This window comes from Polypterus senegalus, chromosome 1, assembly GCF_016835505.1.
Source record: "Polypterus senegalus isolate Bchr_013 chromosome 1, ASM1683550v1, whole genome shotgun sequence".
In the NCBI taxonomy this organism is placed as follows: domain Eukaryota; kingdom Metazoa; phylum Chordata; class Cladistia; order Polypteriformes; family Polypteridae; genus Polypterus; species Polypterus senegalus.
The window spans coordinates 161,387,126-161,406,427 of record NC_053154.1 but is presented as its reverse complement, the minus strand read 5'-3'; the positions used below and the strand labels follow the sequence as shown (position 1 = coordinate 161,406,427).

General features: G+C 41.4%; 1 non-coding gene across 1 annotated transcript; it reads left to right on the top strand.

The window, feature by feature from the left end:
* Positions 1-2,239: 2,239 nt before the first annotated feature.
* Positions 2,240-2,369, top strand: LOC120520180. The gene has a single exon (XR_005631784.1). It is a non-coding gene; the product is annotated as a U6atac minor spliceosomal RNA (small nuclear RNA).
* Positions 2,370-19,302: the final 16,933 nt, after the last annotated feature.

Genomic DNA, 19,302 nt, shown 5'->3' with positions numbered 1-19,302 from the left:
TGAGGTGAGATCCTGGAGGAAGTGGAGGTCAGCAAGAGCAGTGGAGCAGGCAGAAGCACAACTGTGCCATAGTACACTAGTGGAAGTGTAGTGTCAGGGAGAGTATATCTGGCTAGTGTTAAGACTACATGCCTTCAGAAAGCCCCAGAGAGAGAATGGCACCAACTGGTCCAGCTGGAGGTGAGAACTAAGATGTTGGACATGCACTTGAATAGAGCAGATGGGATGAATTAGCAAGGCACATGGACTACATGGGAACTAGATCATGATCCAAGCTGTAGAAGGCCGAGCCTATTCAAACCTTTTCCTGGTAGGATCTGGCTATGACATCCTCCACACTCAATTTAATCTCACCACCGTGGCCACTGTGTAGTAAGAGGGAAAGCGATGAGCATGTTCGCAGCTGCCGTCCCACTGTACTAGGGGAAAGACGCTATTGCCAGTAGCCCAACAAGGTGCTGAGGGAAATTTCTTCAGCACCACCATGCAGTGCAACCATACGTAAACTTTGTCAGGGCTGGTGATGAGCCATAACCACAGTCAAAGAAAATGGCAGGGCTTTCCAGGAGAGCATGAGACTGGCAATTGAGAGCTGACCTTGGTAGGCAGCAGAAGTTTCCAGAATGTACCGCCAGTACCAAGTTCAGGTCAGGCATAATCCTGCTATAAGAAGCAATAAGGTAGCTGGTTTTGTTAGTTCTCTGGCAAAATGAAGAAGGCCTTTAAGGAGAAAAGGAAAATGTACTAGGGATTGTTAGAAAAATGTAACAGGAAAGGTGACACGTACAGAGCCTGCAGGGGTTTCTCTTGTGTAGATACCCCTGTAAGGTATTAAGTCTCCAGGTCATTACAGGTGCACCCAAGGAAGAAGCCACCAGAGTTTTCATGGAGGCATAAGAGAGGAAAGCTAGTAACTTTTTTAGAAGCAGTTACTACTTAGACAAAAGCTAAGGCGAGGGTGTGTGATGTCAAAATACACAAAACACCTTATGAACCCAGGTAAATCACTGATGATGTGTCTAACTGCATTAACACATATATTTTGTCAATTAATTAATATTTAACTAAGGTAAGAAAGAACAAAACACTTAGAAGCTATCTGATCAATCCCTAGCAGTCCAATTTTGTACACCTTGCAAAAGAACAAAACTCTTTGTAGCTATCAGATCAATCCCTAGCAGTCGATTTTTTACTCTTTGTTAGTATCTACAATTTTACCTTTGAAGAAGAAAGGTGACCACTAGAGATACTGCATCCTGATATAAAGCTGTTAAGAAAACATCAACTACACTTACAGTTTTGACATATTCTATGGATGTGGAACAACAAAGGAATTATCCAGAAATGCACAATTGTCTATAGAAACATAACAGAGCTTTTACATCCTTACAGAATACAGACTCTGACTGGATTAACAGGATATTCTATTGGTGTTTAAAGAGCTGAAATGTATTACTTCTTGTGAACTAACTCATCTACTGCAACATATTAATGTATATTCTTGTACTGCAACCTGTTCACGCCTTGCTGCAGAGCCTGAGAATAAACTTAGCTGCTTATCCACAACAACTAAATTTGGAGCCTACCTTATCACAGCAACATATCTGCTCACATATAGAGACTTATTCAAAAATCTAATGCAAGCCAGATACTAATTTTATGACAGCAATTTAAATTATGCATGAATTTGTATGTTTTAAATATAGTAATAATTTGAAAAAGAAACATTACATATTGTGACGGGCACACCCACATCAGCAGCATAGGACAGAGCGAACTCTGATGTTTAACCCCACTGCAGTGAAGGGTGGACCACTGATATTTTTACATGTTTGTGACTAGAGGCACACTTTTGTTAAATTGTAGTTGGATTTTGCCTGAACCAACAGGGATACACTAATCAAATTCACTAGCAAACTTGGCATGCTCCATCTACAAAACATGGCAAACTGCAATGTTGAATGGGCACCATGAAGAAGTGAGTTCTGTTGCCACTTTTATTTTGAGCAATTTGGGACAAGGACGGATAAAGCATTAAAACTGCAATGTACTTCCGCCATGCCAATGTGGGTGTACTGGTCAACTTTTTTTACTTTTTAAGAACGCTGTGCTATAGATATGGGAGTGTGCCAAGTTTTCCAGTGAATTTGAGTTGTACCGCAGCGTTGGATCATGACAAACTCCCACATCTCTTAATACGAACCTGTGAAGGTATATATATATATATAATATATATATAGTGTTGTATGAAAGGAGAGAAGGTTAGCACTCCCTTGACAAGGATGGAAGAGGTCCTAGTGCCCTTACAACATATATATACGGTTAAGGCATTGCCACCTACTTTGTGGCATCTCTAACCATGTTTTTTTTTTGTGAATTTCCCCTTGGGATTATTAAAGTATCTATCTATCTATCTATCTATCTATCTATCTATCTATCTATCTATCTATCTATCTATCTATCTATCTGGGCTGGCAGGGTTTGTTTCCTGCCTTGCGGCCTGTGTTGGCAGGGATTGGTTCCAACAGACCCCCATGACCCTGTAGTTAGGATACAGCAGGTTGGATAATGGATGGATGGATATATATATATATACTAGCAAAATACCCGCGCTTCGCAGCGGCGAAGTACTGCATTAAAATTTTTATTAAGAAGAAAAGTAAACCTCTTTAAACCGAGGGAAAATATGCCAATAATTATTTGTTAAGGATCTCTTTGTATACCATGTTGTCAGTTCGGCCCTCCAGTTGTAACATGACCAAGCTGTGCGCTGTGCTTACTCTTAAGGATGCAACGTACAGTTGGCCATGTGAACAGTAATCTTGTCTCAAATCTCACAGCTTGGATTGCTGCTGTCATAATCGGTTTGAGTTTCATGGTTTGTTTCAATTGCAACAGTATTTGCAGGATTTGTTGTGTTGAAGTGACATTCGGCATCTGTCAAGCGTTGTAAGCACACAACCGGTTTCATCGATAAAATCACATCCAGCTTTTGAGAGTTTAAACATTCATAAACATCAAAGTGTGCACTACTGAAATCATCACCTGTGAATCTAAGATGTTTAAGAGGCATTGGCGGTTGTCAAATGGTGGAAAATATTTGGCCATTTTGGTACACTTGAAAGCAACAACCGAACAATTCAGTGGCAGCCATCAACTCACATGCAGAACCATAGGTGAAGGGCTTAAGCATTTCACTCTTCTAGTGCTCCTGTGTAGTATAATTATCTCCTGTACCATCATCAGTCCACACCTTGAACCTGTCCCAGTCATTCAATACATAAGACACAATGTTCCTCCGGATATCAAGAGTGAGCCTGATATGGCCATGCAATATGATCATCTCGATAGACATGGTAATGGGGGTTGGAATGATAAAGGAAATAGGTACCTGAGCAATGTAAAGTAAGTGTAAAATACCTACACAATAACTATAATTGTAATAAACAAACAATAAAACAGCGGATGGAAAAAGCTGTGGATTAAATAAAAAGGCTGTAGTTATCAGTAGGGAGACGTGAATCCAGTGGCGAAGCAAGGAAGGGAATGTAGAGACTGGAGCGACGGACGGCCTTATATAGGCAGGCAGCCAACAACGTGGGAGGCGTTGGGATGGGGGACCCAACGCCGCCTCACACGGTGACCGAGCTGCAGGCTATGGACGTATATATGTACGTAAGCAGGATTCAATTAGTGTTGGGAACCCGTGTACCAAATTTCTTAAAGATGGGCCCATAAGTAACAAAGACTGTTGAAAAGTTCAATATGGCGGCCGACAGTGGCATCATACCACTGAAATAAGTACGTACATTGGTTTCGGTTAGCTCAGGGAAGCCGCCTACCAAATTTCGAGAAGATGGGGCCATAAATAAGAAAGTTCAACATGGCGTACGTTGTTGACCGTTATGACCGTTACGCGTAGAATTTCGAAATGAAACCTGCTAAACTTTTGTAAGTAAACTGTAAGGCATGAGCCTGCCAAATTTTAGCCTTCTACCTACACGGGAAGTTGGAGAATTAATGATGTTGGAAAGTTCAATATGGCGGCTGACAGTGGCGTCATACCACCGAAATAAGTACATACATTGGCTTCGGTTAGCTCAGGGAAGCCACCTACCAAATTTCGTGAAGATTTGGCCGTAAATAAGAAAGTTCAACATGGCAGACTTTGTTGACTGTTATGACCGTTACGCGTAGAATTTCGAAATGAAACCTGCTTAACTTTTGTAAGTAAGCTGTAAGGAATGGGCCTGCCAAATTTCAGCCTTCTACCTACATGGGAAGTTGGAGAATTATTGACGTTTGGAAAATTCAATATGGCGGCCGACAGTGGTGTCATACCACCGAAATAAGTACGTACATCGGTTTTGGTTAGCGCAGGGAGGCCACCTACTAAATTTCGTGAAGATGGGGTCAGCCTTCTACCTACACGGGAATTTTGAAAATTGGTGACGGTGGAAAGTTCAATATGGCGGCCGACAGTGGCGTCATACCATCGAAATAAGTAAGTACAGCGGTTTCGGTTAGCGCATGGAAGCCGCCTACCAAATTTCGTGAAGATGGGGCCATAAATAAGAAAGTTCAACATGGCGGACTTTGTTAACCGTTATTGACCGCTATGACCGTTACGTGTAGAATTTCGAAATGAAACCTGCTTAACTTTTGTAAGTATGCTGTAAGGAATAAGCCTGCCAAATTTCAGCTTTATACCTTCATGGGAAGTTGGAGAATTAGTGATGAGTCAGTCAGTCAGTCAGTCAGTCAGTGAGTCAGTCAGTCAGTGAGGGCTTTGCCTTTTATTATTATAGATATATATATATATATATATATTGTCAGGGATGCCAGGGGCCATGACCCGGCCGGGAGATCATGAGGGACCGGATGTGGGTCTGTGCCCACCCTGGATCACGTGGCGGTCGCCTTCCTGGTTGTTTTGGGGGCCACGGGTACAGGGCATGGAAGCTCCACCCTGTAGGGGCCCGTGGTCACTGCCAGGAGGCCCCAATGCCTTGGGACCTGTACCCCAGCACTTCCGTGTTGGGGAAGACTTAGGACGACACCCGGAGAGCTGCTGGGAGAACAGCCGGCACTTCCGCCACTCTGGGGCGTGGCCAACGGGAGAGTGTCAGAACCGCCTGGAGCCCTTTTATAGAGTCCCCCGGATGAGCCCCAGGTGTTCCCGGCATTTCTCTTCTGGCCACGCCCCAGCGTGGCGGAAGTGCCGGCTGTCCTCCCCAAGGCATTGAGGTGCCTCCTGGCGGTGACCACGGGCCCCTACAGGGTGGAGCTTCCATGCCCTGTACCCGTGGCCCCCAAAACAACCAGGAAGGCGACCCCCACGTGATCCAGGGTGGGCACAGACCCACATCCAGTCCCTCATGACGTCCCGGCCGGGTGATGGCCCCTGGCATCCCTGACAATATATATATATACAGAAACTTGACACAGAGTCATGGAAAGGTTTGGGGCAACCACCCTGGCTGCAAAGTCAAACAAATAAATACAGCACTGATGTGCACAAAACTGAGTCCAGAACAGAACTGAGGGAATAGGGAAAAGGTGCTGGCTTTTAAAGGGGCAGACAGGAAGTGAGATCATAGGGGTCGGGCTCATTATGGTCTTCAGCCATTGGTATGAGCCCAGACGTGATATCACAGGGCCCGGAGCCAGCAAGGTCTCCTTCCATAGGCTCGGTCCCGGAAGTGACTTCAAGAGAGCCAGGTGGAATCTCCCGTGAATGGTCTGCAAGCAATGGAAAAAACGAGTCAGTGCACTCTGCCACATTCCGGAATACCTCAGAACTGCCCTTACTCAAGCCCTTAACTGCCTCCCATGCGCACGTGTGACAATATATATATATATATATATATATATATATATATATATATACTGTATATGTATATATATATAGATAGAAAGATAGATAGATAGGTGTGTGTATATACAGTATATATATATATAGATAGATAAAATGAATTATTACTATTATTATAATATGCTGTAGGTATGGATGTGGGCCACATTTGCCAGTCAGTTTAACTAGTACTGCCACATACAGCCAGGCAAAAAGAACTGCAATGCAAAATATTGCTTTTTCAAATTATAGATCAATTTTCATACATGAATCAAAGTGTATGCCCATATTAGAACATTAGAACAATTTAGACAAGAAGCAGCCATTCAGACCAACAAAGCTCACCAGTCCTATCCACTTAATTCTTCTAAAATAACATCAAATCACACTACTTGGTAACTTATTCCATGTGTTTATGGCTCTTGTGAAACATTGTACCTTCCTGTTAAAGCAACTGTATGTAGATATATCTGGCAACTAACTTCAGGCTCACTGCAGGTCAGACTCCTTCAAGACTGGCCATGAAAACCAATAACATGACAGCTGGTCTTCAAGACCCCTATGAAATGGCGTCAGACATGACCAGGCTAAGCCTTAACATGGTTTTATGTGACTGCTTAACTGACATAGACACTGGGTTGCCCTCTGCCTAGCTCCTCATGCTGACAGGTTGGTTCTGGTCCCAGCATCCCTGAATTGGACAAAGACAGTACTGATAATGGAAGAATATCTGTCACACTCACTTTTTTGAATTGTATTCGTATTTATTTCATCTTGTCCATTTTTAGTAATGATAAAGAAGCTGGTCTCCTCATGAAATCCAGTAAAAAGATGACATTACCAAAAAGCTGTAAAGCTCTGCAGTAAGTTTTATACATCATTCCATGTCACAAAAGCCACATGATTGTCAAAGTCCTTCACATTCAATCTTCATCTGTGCAATATGTATGCTGCGTTCGACTAAAACTCCAAACTCATGATTTCTGACCTCCAACTTGGAAAATGGAAAGAAAACACATCCTGAACGCCAAGTCCTAGTTGCAAATTTGGGCCTGGTCTCTGAGGTCTGAGCTTGTCCAACTTCAGATTTTAATGTCAATCCAAATGAATCATCTCAATTCATAATACTGAAAATCGAAAAGGTAAAAAGTAACAATATCAGAATGAACAGTAATGGAGTAATCAATATTAACTTGATACGAGCTATTGTTCATACATTGTGCTCAATGGCAGCTTTGCAAACTTTTTAAATTGAAGCTTACAAACAGAAATAGTACTATTTTTCATGGACAAGAATGTTGTATTTTTTAGACATGACAACATATTTTTGTTCACCTTTCTTGCTCATCGGTTTCTTCTTCATTCCGGACTATACAACTATTGTTTAGTGTTTGTTGCTGAAACACCAGCTTAAATGGGGAATCCTTGTTTTCTTTCTCATTTGGGTAACACAAACATGCAGAGGTCACAAACGAGCCAACTGTGACATCTGACTTCCCAGCTCTGCCGTATGATAGATGCTAAAATAGCGTACGGGAGGGGGCAGGGCAGACTGCAGTGTGGTGTGCTAAGTGTCAGAATTAAGATTCAATTCTGCTAATTGCTTAATTTGCATAATGTGACAAAGTGAGCCATACAGTGGACATCTCGGCTTGAATGCTATTGATGGAGGTTGCTGCTCTCCTCTGCCTTCATTTTCCTTAAGGTGGTTCTCAAAATGGCCCCTGACAATGGGTTTGAATCCATGCTCACTAACCATCTGTGTGAAGTTTGCATTTTTCCTATGTCTGTGTGAGTTCAGAAATAGGCAGTACTCAGATTTTCCACCCACATCCTAATGAAATGCATGTTAATTTCATTACTATAAATTGAGCTGGATAGCAGTAAGTGTGGGTGTGCACGCATGCTGAACGATGCAAATATGTCAGCCTAGGAGCCGCAAGTAGGTTTAGTTGACTCCAATGAGCACCAGTAGAGTCTAGCTGCAGACCTCCCAGAGAGTCACCCGGTTACACTAGGGTTAAGATTAGGGTTGTGGGATGCTTATCTGACTCAGATAATGACGAGTAACTCAACTCCACTCACTTGTGCCTCAGGGGTTGAGGCTCCAGGCTGCGGAGATTTTCCTCTTGAAGTATGGACTGATGATGGAGTTGGCTCCTTCCATTGGGTTCTGATGCTGATGCAGTTGACTTGAACCCAACACAACCCTATAACTGGGTAAAGGGAGCCTGGCATGAGTGAATGTTAAAAAGGTGAGCATTGCATTCATTGTGTCTTTGTGTGTATAACTGAGCCCTAGGATGGACTCAGGTGTGTATCCATACCAGCACTGACTCTGATATTCATTGGGTGTCTGATTTTTTCAGTAGGTCCTACTTTACATTTGACATTAACATGCTTTTTTTTCTATATTAAATGTATACATTAATTGTCTAACCAGATTCCACTTACACTGAGATGTATTGACCTACAGAGGCATAGCACCATACCGCAGGTCAGTTCCAGCAGTTTGAGGGCGGCAGTGACATCACCACATGGCTAGACCCGCAGTTTGTTAATAAACGGTTATATGTCGTCACAAATCAAATTGATTGTCACGCTAGCCACACCAAACCCTAACCTTTAACAAAACTAACCCCTAACCTTAACCAATTATCCTAAGCGCTAGCCATACTAACACCTAACCTTAACTGCTGTCCTGTAACTGCAGCTCTAGGACTGGTGCCTTAGACCTGTGGTGACGTATGGTGCCCTGGCCATTTCTTGCACCGGGCCGAAAACGCGTTTGTAGTGTCACCGTGGTGTCCGGATAGAACGCAGATGTCACCTTTCCGCTACATGCGCGCACAGAAAATGTATTTTGCTTTCACGTGTTAAATGCGTCGCTGTCGTTTTTGTGATCACCTCCGAATGTGGCCTGAATGATCCGATTACAATTCGATCCGAAGGTCATGTTAATGTCTACTGTAAAGGGGGCGTAGGCTCTAGTTAGGTTTTGACAAATCCTAAACTAAAACAACAGGATTGAGAACATGAAAGGATGCAGTAGAGCAAAGCGCATGAATATTACTAACACTTAAGAAGTACAGGACATGATTAGCAGTGTATTAATATCAGACTAACCGTATGTATTACTACGGCCACAGTGTGGATCACTGGAGGAAGAAACTAGAGTGGCAAGAAGGGCTTTCATATTTCAATTCGTGACGGATGTTTTCTCAATTTCCTTTTGTTGCTCGAATGGGCGAATAGTACAACAAATGCCAGCACCCAGATCTGGAGTGATATCATGATGCAGGCGTGGAGATCTGATGCCTGCTAACTAACTCTACGTGACCCCACGGGGATATGTCACGAGGAGTTCCAAGTTGTCCCACTCAGAGAGCCTTCCGTAGCAGCAAACGTTGGTTGCTCATCGTTGTTTTTTTATAATGATATGTTGCCTTTTTTCATGCATCTAAAGTGAAAGTTAAATAACAGAGATTAGTGCTAATCTTCTTTAGCTAAATCTATTTTGAAGCTGATGACTGCACACTGTCTTAATTGCTATAGCGAAGCGCCTACTGTAAGTGACTTTAATTGCAGGGGCCGCCGGCATGCGAGTGAACTCGAGACATCCATCTACCGGAGTCTGTCCCGACGCGAGACAAGTAAAGTGTACTTTAGTAAGAACCAGCTTGAATGTTTGCGGAGGCTTTTAAAGAATCTGGATGAGTTCCCGTTTCATGCTTTTTTAGTCGTGCCTTTCTAGATCTTTTTAATGAAAATGCCAAAGCCCAAATAGTAGCAAATTAAAATGAACTGATAAAACGATACACATTTCATAAGGACCGTAATCGCACCACACACACGACAGGCAGGGCTCTGCCGACACGCTTCCCTTATAGGCAAACTACAGGAAGGAAAAAATCTCCTAGATAAGATGGCTAAATAATGAGGGAAAGCATTGTTGTCATAACACAAGGAGGATATGTGTCATTACTTGGCCCGACGATCGTAGCCGAGGCATGGAATCCAGCTGTCCTGCAGCAGTATGTCTTCTTGAATTCAAATTAGGAAATGGGAAACTGAGCTAAGCAATTTGACCTGAAGGGGGATGGTGAGTTTTGGCAGCCTGTCTATTTCTAATTTTGATACCAATAATAAAAACAGACCCCTGATGTCAACAGTGGGTAGGGAAAACAAGGAATGTGCAACATTATTTGACGAGAAATAACGATTTGGCTGAACACCTATCATGTAATATACCTAAAACCGTGTCAGATTGAGATCTAAGGGTGCTACTGCAAATTACATGGCTGGGATAGTTGTTTCAGATATTGCCAGTTCTGTATTTGAGAAAATCCGTTTGTAAATTGCATGCAAAAATAATCTTTGTGCCATTTTCCATTTGTAGTTTTCTTCAAAATATTTAAATAATAGCTGTCATCGGCCTTACTCATAACCTTCATAATTGATTTTCTTGCATTCTGTCTTCTATTAATAACTGGTTACTTAAGCCAAACCTTTTCCTTTTTTACAGATTAACACATAATTAGCGTATTGCCAAATTCACAGAGACTGCCATAGAGTGGCACCCTATTCAAAGCTGTTTTCTGTCTTGTACCCTTTATGCCACAGAGATAGAGATCAGCTTCCCATGACTCTGAATCAAGGGTGGACTGGCCATTAGGGCATTTGGGCAATGCCTGGTGGGCCACAGACTCCGGTCTGGTCATGGGCCGGCCGTTTCATGAAATAAATTTTATGTACTGGTTACTGTTTGACATTAAAATACATTTTCTAACCTACTAAACATTATCTGTCTGGTACTGCGATTTATATAGTCCTATATAATATACTATATTATGTCATCAAGTTGTTTTAGTTGTCAGTACACAATGTTGCAGCGAAAAATTTGGTCAAAACTGCCTTTTGCCAATTACGGTTAGAATATACATTATTGCAATTTATTTTATTCCATATTCTAGTATTTAAATTCTTCGGTACTAATTAGTTTAGATTATGTATTAGGCATTTTATTGTTCTATGGTCATCAGTGTGAGCGATAATTAATGGTTTTCAGCTGTGATTATTAGTATGATGAAATAAAGTTATAAAGCACAGGATAGGAATTTTTCATACTAGGACAGAACATTTATAGTTTATTAAGTTAATGTAACATTTCAATCATGTGAGGTTTTCATTATAACCTTGGTTATAATTATTCAAAAGCCACCTGAGAACATCTTGAGGCATTCATGTTGATGTCGGTGGAGAAAAGTATCCTAGCCAAACTTAACACTAACAGCATTGTTCATGATGTGGATGCTAAAAGCAGCGAACTGTGTAAGCTACTAGTCTACTAGGGTACTGGCACTTGGACATGACATTGACTTTTGACATGTACTCTAATAACGTGTAAGCTGTGTTACTAAATTTTTATTTTTCATTAAATTTTATTTCTAAGCATGTCGTCAAATTTTAAGTTGTGTCTAAACAACAGTGTACAGATTAAGTTTGGCAACAGTTTAGATAGAGCTCATATCATAGGCTCATAGCAAGTAGCGAGCCGCATAATAATCACAAATTTTAAGAAATTTACAATGAATAATGGGCAGAGTAGGTCAAACTCATCACCTCACTCATTGAAGGATGGCCGGGCCAGTTCTGAGTCCCAGTCCGCTCCTGCTCTGAATGGAACAAGCAACTAAGAATATGGATAATTAAATGAGAACTATGCTGGCATCCCAAGTTGATTTTCAGGAAAATTGAACTTTAATTTGTACTGGGGACTATTTGATTGCTCACACAGTCTGTGTTACTTGGTTCTAGGAGTCTATTTGTTTGTGGCATGCTGGTGGAAGTTTCAGAAGGCCATTTAGACATTTGATTGAGGCTGATCAAAACTTGTTACGTCAAACTGAGACCTTGAATAGAGAGTAGAGTAGAGAAACATTTATTGTGAATCAACATATTTAAACTATTTGCAAATATTGTAAATTATGACTTACATTTCTGCTGACAGAAATAGTTCTGGTTCTTAAGAGACAAACAGCCACCCACTTCAGTGTGAGAACTTCTCTTCATTCCAAAGATTCATATCAGAGACTCTTTTATCTTGCCTTTGGCTTAGCTTTGTGAATTGATCCAGCTCTGGGGTTAAACCATTTAAGTCTCCAAGTAACTTAGACCTGGTAACTTCAAGACCACATGACTTTCATACTCTTGGTCTGACAGTTTAACTTACAGACTGGCAGCACCACGGACAGCGTAGCTGTGGACCTTCAGAAGGTCAATGGCACCCTAGGACTTGTGTGCAACATGTGTAGTAGACTTGAAATGAAGACAACAGCAGACGTTTCCAGGCGCTACTTCTTGTTCCTCTTCCTCCAGACATCAAATCTGAGAAGGCTGTGCTTTTCCTTTCAGCACATTCCAGTTTTGTCAAGGGGGAAATACTGTACATTGTTATGCACTGGAATGGTAACTACAGCAACAACATTCTTCTTTTCAACATGGCGGCTAAGGGGAGTTCACACAGAGGCTAGTTAGAAATGTAACTTTCTGTCAGGATGATTTATGTGATACATGCAAATCACTGGGCCACTTGGCCACCAAGTAAAAGAAGTCCAAATAAATGAAGCAAATAAATTAGCGGTCAATCAAGGGCAGGGTTTCCTTTCCTTTTTAAATATGCACTGAAAGACCACAGCTAAGACTTCAGATAAGGCAACTCAGAGAAATGCACACAGGAAAGCAATAATGGCTATCTATCTATCTATCTATCTATCTATCTATCTATCTATCTATCTATCTATCTATCTATCTATCTATCTATCTGTATGTCTGTCTGTCTGTACATACAAATAAGAAACACAGTTGCCAAAGCAGGAGAAAGTTCTCCTTTATTAGATAACTAAAATTATGAATTCTTCTTTCACCCTAAAAATGTTTGCAATGGTTTTTGGTCTTTACTTAAGATTTCTACTGGGAATAATTAAAAAAGAAATAGGGAATGTCCTGAAATTTTAACACTGCAATGGACCATATCAGAACATTTTCATGTGAACAGGCCATTTAGTCCAAGTTATCTTTTTATTCATATTCACTTATCAATGAGATGATTTATCGAAAAGCCTCAGTGTGCTGCTTTCATGTAACGGCAGTCTGCTGTGTGAAGAAATAATTTTTAACTATACCATATCATTTTCTAAGCCTGCTTAATCCTGGGCATGGTCACAGGGGCTCTCATTTTAATTTTTTTTTTTACATTTTAATTGATTTTTATTTGAAATAGATAACATTCATTACAGTCAAGACAAATTTAACAAGTGAAAGCAAAATTCAAAAGAGATACCATTCTTTTCTTGCTCCTTCAGCTTCAGTTGCTGGTGAGAGCCTATCTCAATAAGCAGGAGATACTGTAGTTAGGGTGCCAGTCCATCACAGGGGAACACATTCACGTTAGCTCATCACTATCTATCTATCTATCTATCTATCTATCTATCTATCTATCTATCTATCTATCTATCTATCTATCTATCTGTCGGCCTGTCTGTCTCTCTGCCTGTTTACAGTATGTTTATGAAAGAAGATATTTTTATTTATTAGGGGAGGAAATCTAGTGATCAGAAATCGATACGTCATTATTTATTCTGAATTATTTCCTGCCCAAATTCTACACCATAATAAAAGCTTGAACAGAAAACAAATGATGAGATTAAACTCAACCAAGTGTCAGTGACAGTATAAGAAGTCACCAGCAGGATGCTCACTGCCTCGGATACAGATTTCTTTTTAGAAAATCTTAATTGCTCATTAATAACATGAAGAGTATTCTTATTTGAACCTTTTAGCTTTGATAACACATTCCATTTTGCTTTCGCAATACCTGTGTGTTTTGCTTTTCTTCCTGTTATACCTTTTACTTTCCAGTACTGTAGTGATGAAATTTATATTTCCCCACTTTTGTATGTGATTTTCTTTAATTAAATTGTGTTATTTTTGTATAAGAACTAGAAGGCCATAAGTATCTGGGATTGAGTACCATAGAAGACTTTACCGGAACACATCCTAATTAGAAAAATAAGGTCCCACATACAGTATAAGGAAGAGGATGTTAATCTAAGAAAACGTCCAGCAGCAGAGAAGCCAGAGTAGTCAGTAGCCCTTTCCAGTAACCATACCCCTTTTTTAGAGTTCAGTTTTGCTAGAGTCTGCCAGGAGGAGTTGAATCATGATGCACAAGGATATTTTAGAGCAAACCCTAACTTTTGTGGCTTTCCCATCTTTGACTCTGGAGTACCAAGATGGGGTGTGACTGCAACCATCTAGGGAGAAACAAAACTGGAGTGGGGTGCAGGTGCAAAGATGAATCAATATCAGGCTGCAGCTTCTGCACCACTGTTGTTTTGGAACCACGCTGTATTGCTGAGTCACTAAAGAAGTTGCGCCACATCCTCATGGCAATCAGAAGTGAGCTTTGTGGTGTTCCCATGTATATCATGCATAAGGTTTTAACCTTGGTGTTTTTTTTTAATTATAATTTGGACTTTCTTTTTTGTTCCATGATGGCTTCACCATTAATGAATTTTTGCCTTACTGTCTTTTCACTTTCACTCACTTTATCCACTTCTACAGTTTTTCACTGAGACCCTGTACTCCTTAATTAAATCCTGGTGATGTTTCTAGTCACAAGTATAACTAAAGCTGGCATCTTGCTATATTACACTTAATCACTGCAGTTGCTAGATCTCATTACAGTTGTAGGATTTCCCATTACATGATCAGTAATTGTAGGGGAGATGGATTATATGACTACCTCCCGACTTCTCATCACAGTTTCAAATTTCCTATTGCAAGTAACAGGGCCAGTGGTTGCAAGGATATTTTTCAGATATGGTGAGTTCATGACAGTCTTTTCCCTTTTTCCGTTTTGTTGAGGTATGACAAACATGAGTCTTTGGACAGTCAAGCTTCTATTATGTTTGCATGCCCACTTTCTTTGTTTCATGAAACTTGTCCAAATGACTTGCAACAAAAATATGGCACTTCATCACTGAGAATGTCACGCTACTTGACTGGAATGCTGAAGCTGTCATAACTCTCCTTATGTAAATACATGTAGAGAGTGGCCTGGGCTTTAAGGGCCCTGTTCACTCTGCATATTTAGTTTGCCTTACAGACTTCTGAATGATGAGTATTCCCTATCTGCAAACAATACCAGGGCCTAAATGAGCAGAGTATTAGGGCAGCATAACATGACTTGACTTTAAGGTTAAGAGCATGCCAAACTTAATGACTGCAGTTATCAGATCTTCTTGTCTTAATGATGTCAGATTACATGACTAGGCAAGGACGTTTTGAGACCCCCACAGACTCCTGGGTGACAGCTCTTTAACAGTGAGCTGATCATACTTTTAACAAGGCAACGCATGGACAATGGGTCATTTAATGCAGCATGGTATTTGTCATTTTTGATTCCTGTGCAAATTTCATTTCAACTCGTGGATACTCAATAATTCCGTCAAATGAGAGGGTGCCCCCTGGTTAATTTAGAATCGCTGACACTCATATGTTTCATTGAGAAGTGGGTCGTGGTTCCCCTTAATCACTTCAGAAGAGGACACCCTGATGTTAGATCTACTCCTGCAACTAGGAATCACAGAGGATGACAGATTACTTCGCTCACTCATGTGTAGATAACTCGTGCAACTTAAGAGAAAGTCCGATCTGTTTTATTTTGTTGTGATAAATGACATACCCCTATAGCTGACTTGCTTGGGATGTCATGCTACCTGATTGTCAGTCACAGGCACAGGCCACGCTCACCATGACTCGTTAAAATTATATAAAGGAAATAGACTTGTATGCATGCCTGACAATGTCGGGACATGCTCCTAATGAGACGATGTATGGTGTCCTGGGGGATCTCCTCCAAGATCTGGACCAGGGCATCACTGAGCTCCTGGATAGTCTGAGGTGCAACCTGGCAGCATCGGATGGACCGAAACATAATGTCCCAGAGGTGTTCTTTTGGATTTATCATGGGGGCCAGTCAATGGTATCAATTCTTTCATCCTACAGGACCTGCCTGTATACTCTCGCCACATGAAGCCAGGCATTGTCATGCACCAGGAGGAACCCAGGACCCACTACACCAGCACAGAGTCTAACAATGGGTCCAAGGATTTCATCCCAATACTCAATGGTAGTCAAGGTGCCATTGTCTAGTCTGTAGAGGTCCTCCATGGATATGTTTCCCCAGACCATTACTGACCCACCTGCAAACCGGTCATGCTGAACGATGTTACAGGCAGCATAAAGTTCTCTACAGCTTCTCCAGACTCTTTCACGTCTGTCACATGTGCTCAAGATGAACCTGCTCTCATCTGTAAAAAGCACAGGGCGCCAGTGGTGGACCTGACAATTCTGGTATTCAATGGCAAATGCAAATCGAGCTCCACGGTGCCGGGCAGTGAGCACATGGTACACTAGAGGACGTTGGGCCCTCAGGCTACCCTCATGAAGTCTGTTTCTAATTGTGCAGAGACATTCAAACTAGTGGCCTGCTGGATGTCATTTTGTAGGGCTCTTGCAGTGCTAATCCTGTTCCTCTTTGCCCAAATGAACAGATACCAGTGCTGCTGATGGGTTAAGGACCTTCTACGGCCCTGTCCAGCTCTCCTAGAGTAACTGCCTGTCTCCTGGAATCTCCTCCATGCCCTTGAGACTGTTCTGGGAGACAAAGCAAACCTTCTGGCATTGGAAAATATTGATGTGCCATCCTGGAGATGTAGGACTACCTGTGCAACCTCTGTAGGGTCCAGTTATCGCCTCATGATACCAGTAGTGACATTGACCGTAGCCAAATGCAAAATTAGGGAAAAAAACAGTCAGAAAAGACGAAGGGAGGGAAAAATGTCAGTGGCCTCCACCTGTTAAACTCTTTCACTTTTTAATTAATATTGTTTATATCAGTATGCTGCTGCTAGGGTATGTAAATTTCCCCTTGGGGATTAATAAACTATCTATCTATCTATCTATCTATCTATCTATCTATCTATCTATCTATCTATCTATCTATCTATCTATCTATCTATCTATCTATTGTGGTACCCGGATGGAGGTGGTACCCAGCCGGGATGCCCGAGAAGACCAGAGGAGGGTTTGTGCCTCGTCCAGACCTCGAGGGGGCCACCGCCCTGGGGGCCGCAGGTAAAGAACTGGGAAGCTCGACCCTGTAGGGACCCGGGGTTACCGCCAGGGGGACCCCAATACCTGGAAGACCCTGGACCTCAGCACTTCTGCCACACCAGGAAGTGCTGGGGGGAAGAGGAACAGGGACACCCGGAGTGCTTCCGGGGAAACAACCAGCACTTCCGCCCACACTGGGGCGTGTTGGTTGGAAATTGCCAGGAACACACCTGGAGCACATCAGGGTGCTTATTTAAAGGGGCAACCTCCCTTCTATTTAACCATTCCTGTTTTGGGGGTCATCTCATTGTTGTCGCTCTAGTGCACCTGTTGTTAATTTCATTAACACCAAAGCAGCTGAAACTGATTAACAACCCCCTCTGCCACGTAACTGACCAGATTAATAGCCCAGAAGTTTCATTGACTTGATGCTATATTCTGATTAAAAAGTGTCCCTTTAATTTTTTTAAGCAATGTAGGTGTGAGTTATGTTCCAACCTGATCTAAGTGAACTATGGGCTCTTGATGGTTTGTGTGGATGGTCCAGCCATCCATTTTCTGAATGTGCTTATCCATTGAAGAGCCACAAAGCAACTGGAGCCTATCCCAGTAGTCATGAGTTGCAAGGCAAGAACAACACCTAGCAAGTTTATTCAAATTCAAACTGGATCACTGCCTGTATACAAGGAACAATTTTCACACAAGGATGTGCACCAGCATTTCAATATACAGTAGCTGAAGCAAAAAGTATGATTTTTTTTCCTAAATGACACCTCATATCTGTATGGTGATCAAATGTTCTCCATGTATTTATGTGGGGATTTTGTTTTGGGACTTCAACTTAAATCCTAAAGGAAGAACTTAGATAGTAGATGAGTTGGAGTAATGGCAAGAAGGGAAATAATTGTTGTCTGTTTTTTATTTACCTATGCATGGCTGTTTATTTTGAAATGTTGCATAATATATGCTTGCATTTCATTTGCCTAGTCATAGATCATGCTTTATAAAAAGGGACATTTTTAATGATCTTTCAATTTGACAAGTGACATTACCACAGTTTATTAATGGGCTTTCATGCTTTCATCTTCTTTGCCAACAGCCTCCTTTGTTCCTCCCTGTGACAGAATGCTCTGAAACTTACGTCAGAGTAAATGCCCATAAAGAGTGCCTGAGCGCTCTGATTAGAAGAGGGCCGACGGTGCAGGATTCTGATTCCTGGCTGCCCTTGTGCTATTAATATGAGCCTAAAGAAAGGGCTGGTGAAAGGAGAGCTTCATTTGAAACGTGATTTGCAGACAGGTTTTAACATTTTTAGAATTGGAAAGGGAAGCCCTAGGATATATTAAACATTCCAGTCCTCATCTTTGTTGTTGTATGCCTCCTGTCTGAGCTTTTCTTTTAACTGAGTATCTGACTGAGTGGGGCCATGACAGTTCTATAAAAGAGGCAGCCTGACAACATGGCAGAAAGGTGGATTTGGGCCAACGTTAACCCAGCGAAAAACATTTGAGTTTGAGGTGAGAAGTGCAGACTGTGTAAATGTTAGTATTTGCAAATGTATCGATTCACACTATCAAATACTCTTTACTGTTCATGGAACACAAACTACACTTTGAAGCCTCTGATGGCTTGTGCTCAGTGAGTGATCATTTCTTGATGCCACCCTATATGTCTTCTATGGGATCCTGTACTCCAGGGATGTCCAACTCTTTTTTTTTTTTTTTTTTTTTATTTATTTATTAATTTTATTACAATCAATACATAGCAATCAAGTTTTAAAAAAAAAAATTATGCTAAGAACAGATCGATCCCCACCCTTGAGAGAGAGAGCAAGCCAAGCGGTGTAAAATTTAAGGCTTTTAAAAATACCTAAATCAACAAATTCTATGTGCTTTATAAAATCATTTCAGAATATTACTGATTAGATCCTGCCATGTTTTGAAAAAAGTCTGCACAGATCCTCTAACTGAGTATTTGATTTTTCCAATTTTAAATAATATAACACATCAGTTTCCCACTGACTTAAAGAGGAGAGTTTGGGTTCTTCCAGTTTATCAGAATAAGTCTGCGTGCCAACAGTGTAGTGAATGCAATCACAATTTGTTTGTCTTTCTCCACTTTAAGACCCTCTGGAAGAACCCCAAACACAGCTGTTAATGGGTTAGGAGGGATTGTGAGTCCAAGACTGTCTGAGAGGTAATTAAAAATTTTTGTCCAGAATAATGTTAATTTGGAGCAGGCCCAGAACATGTGACCTAGTGAGGCTG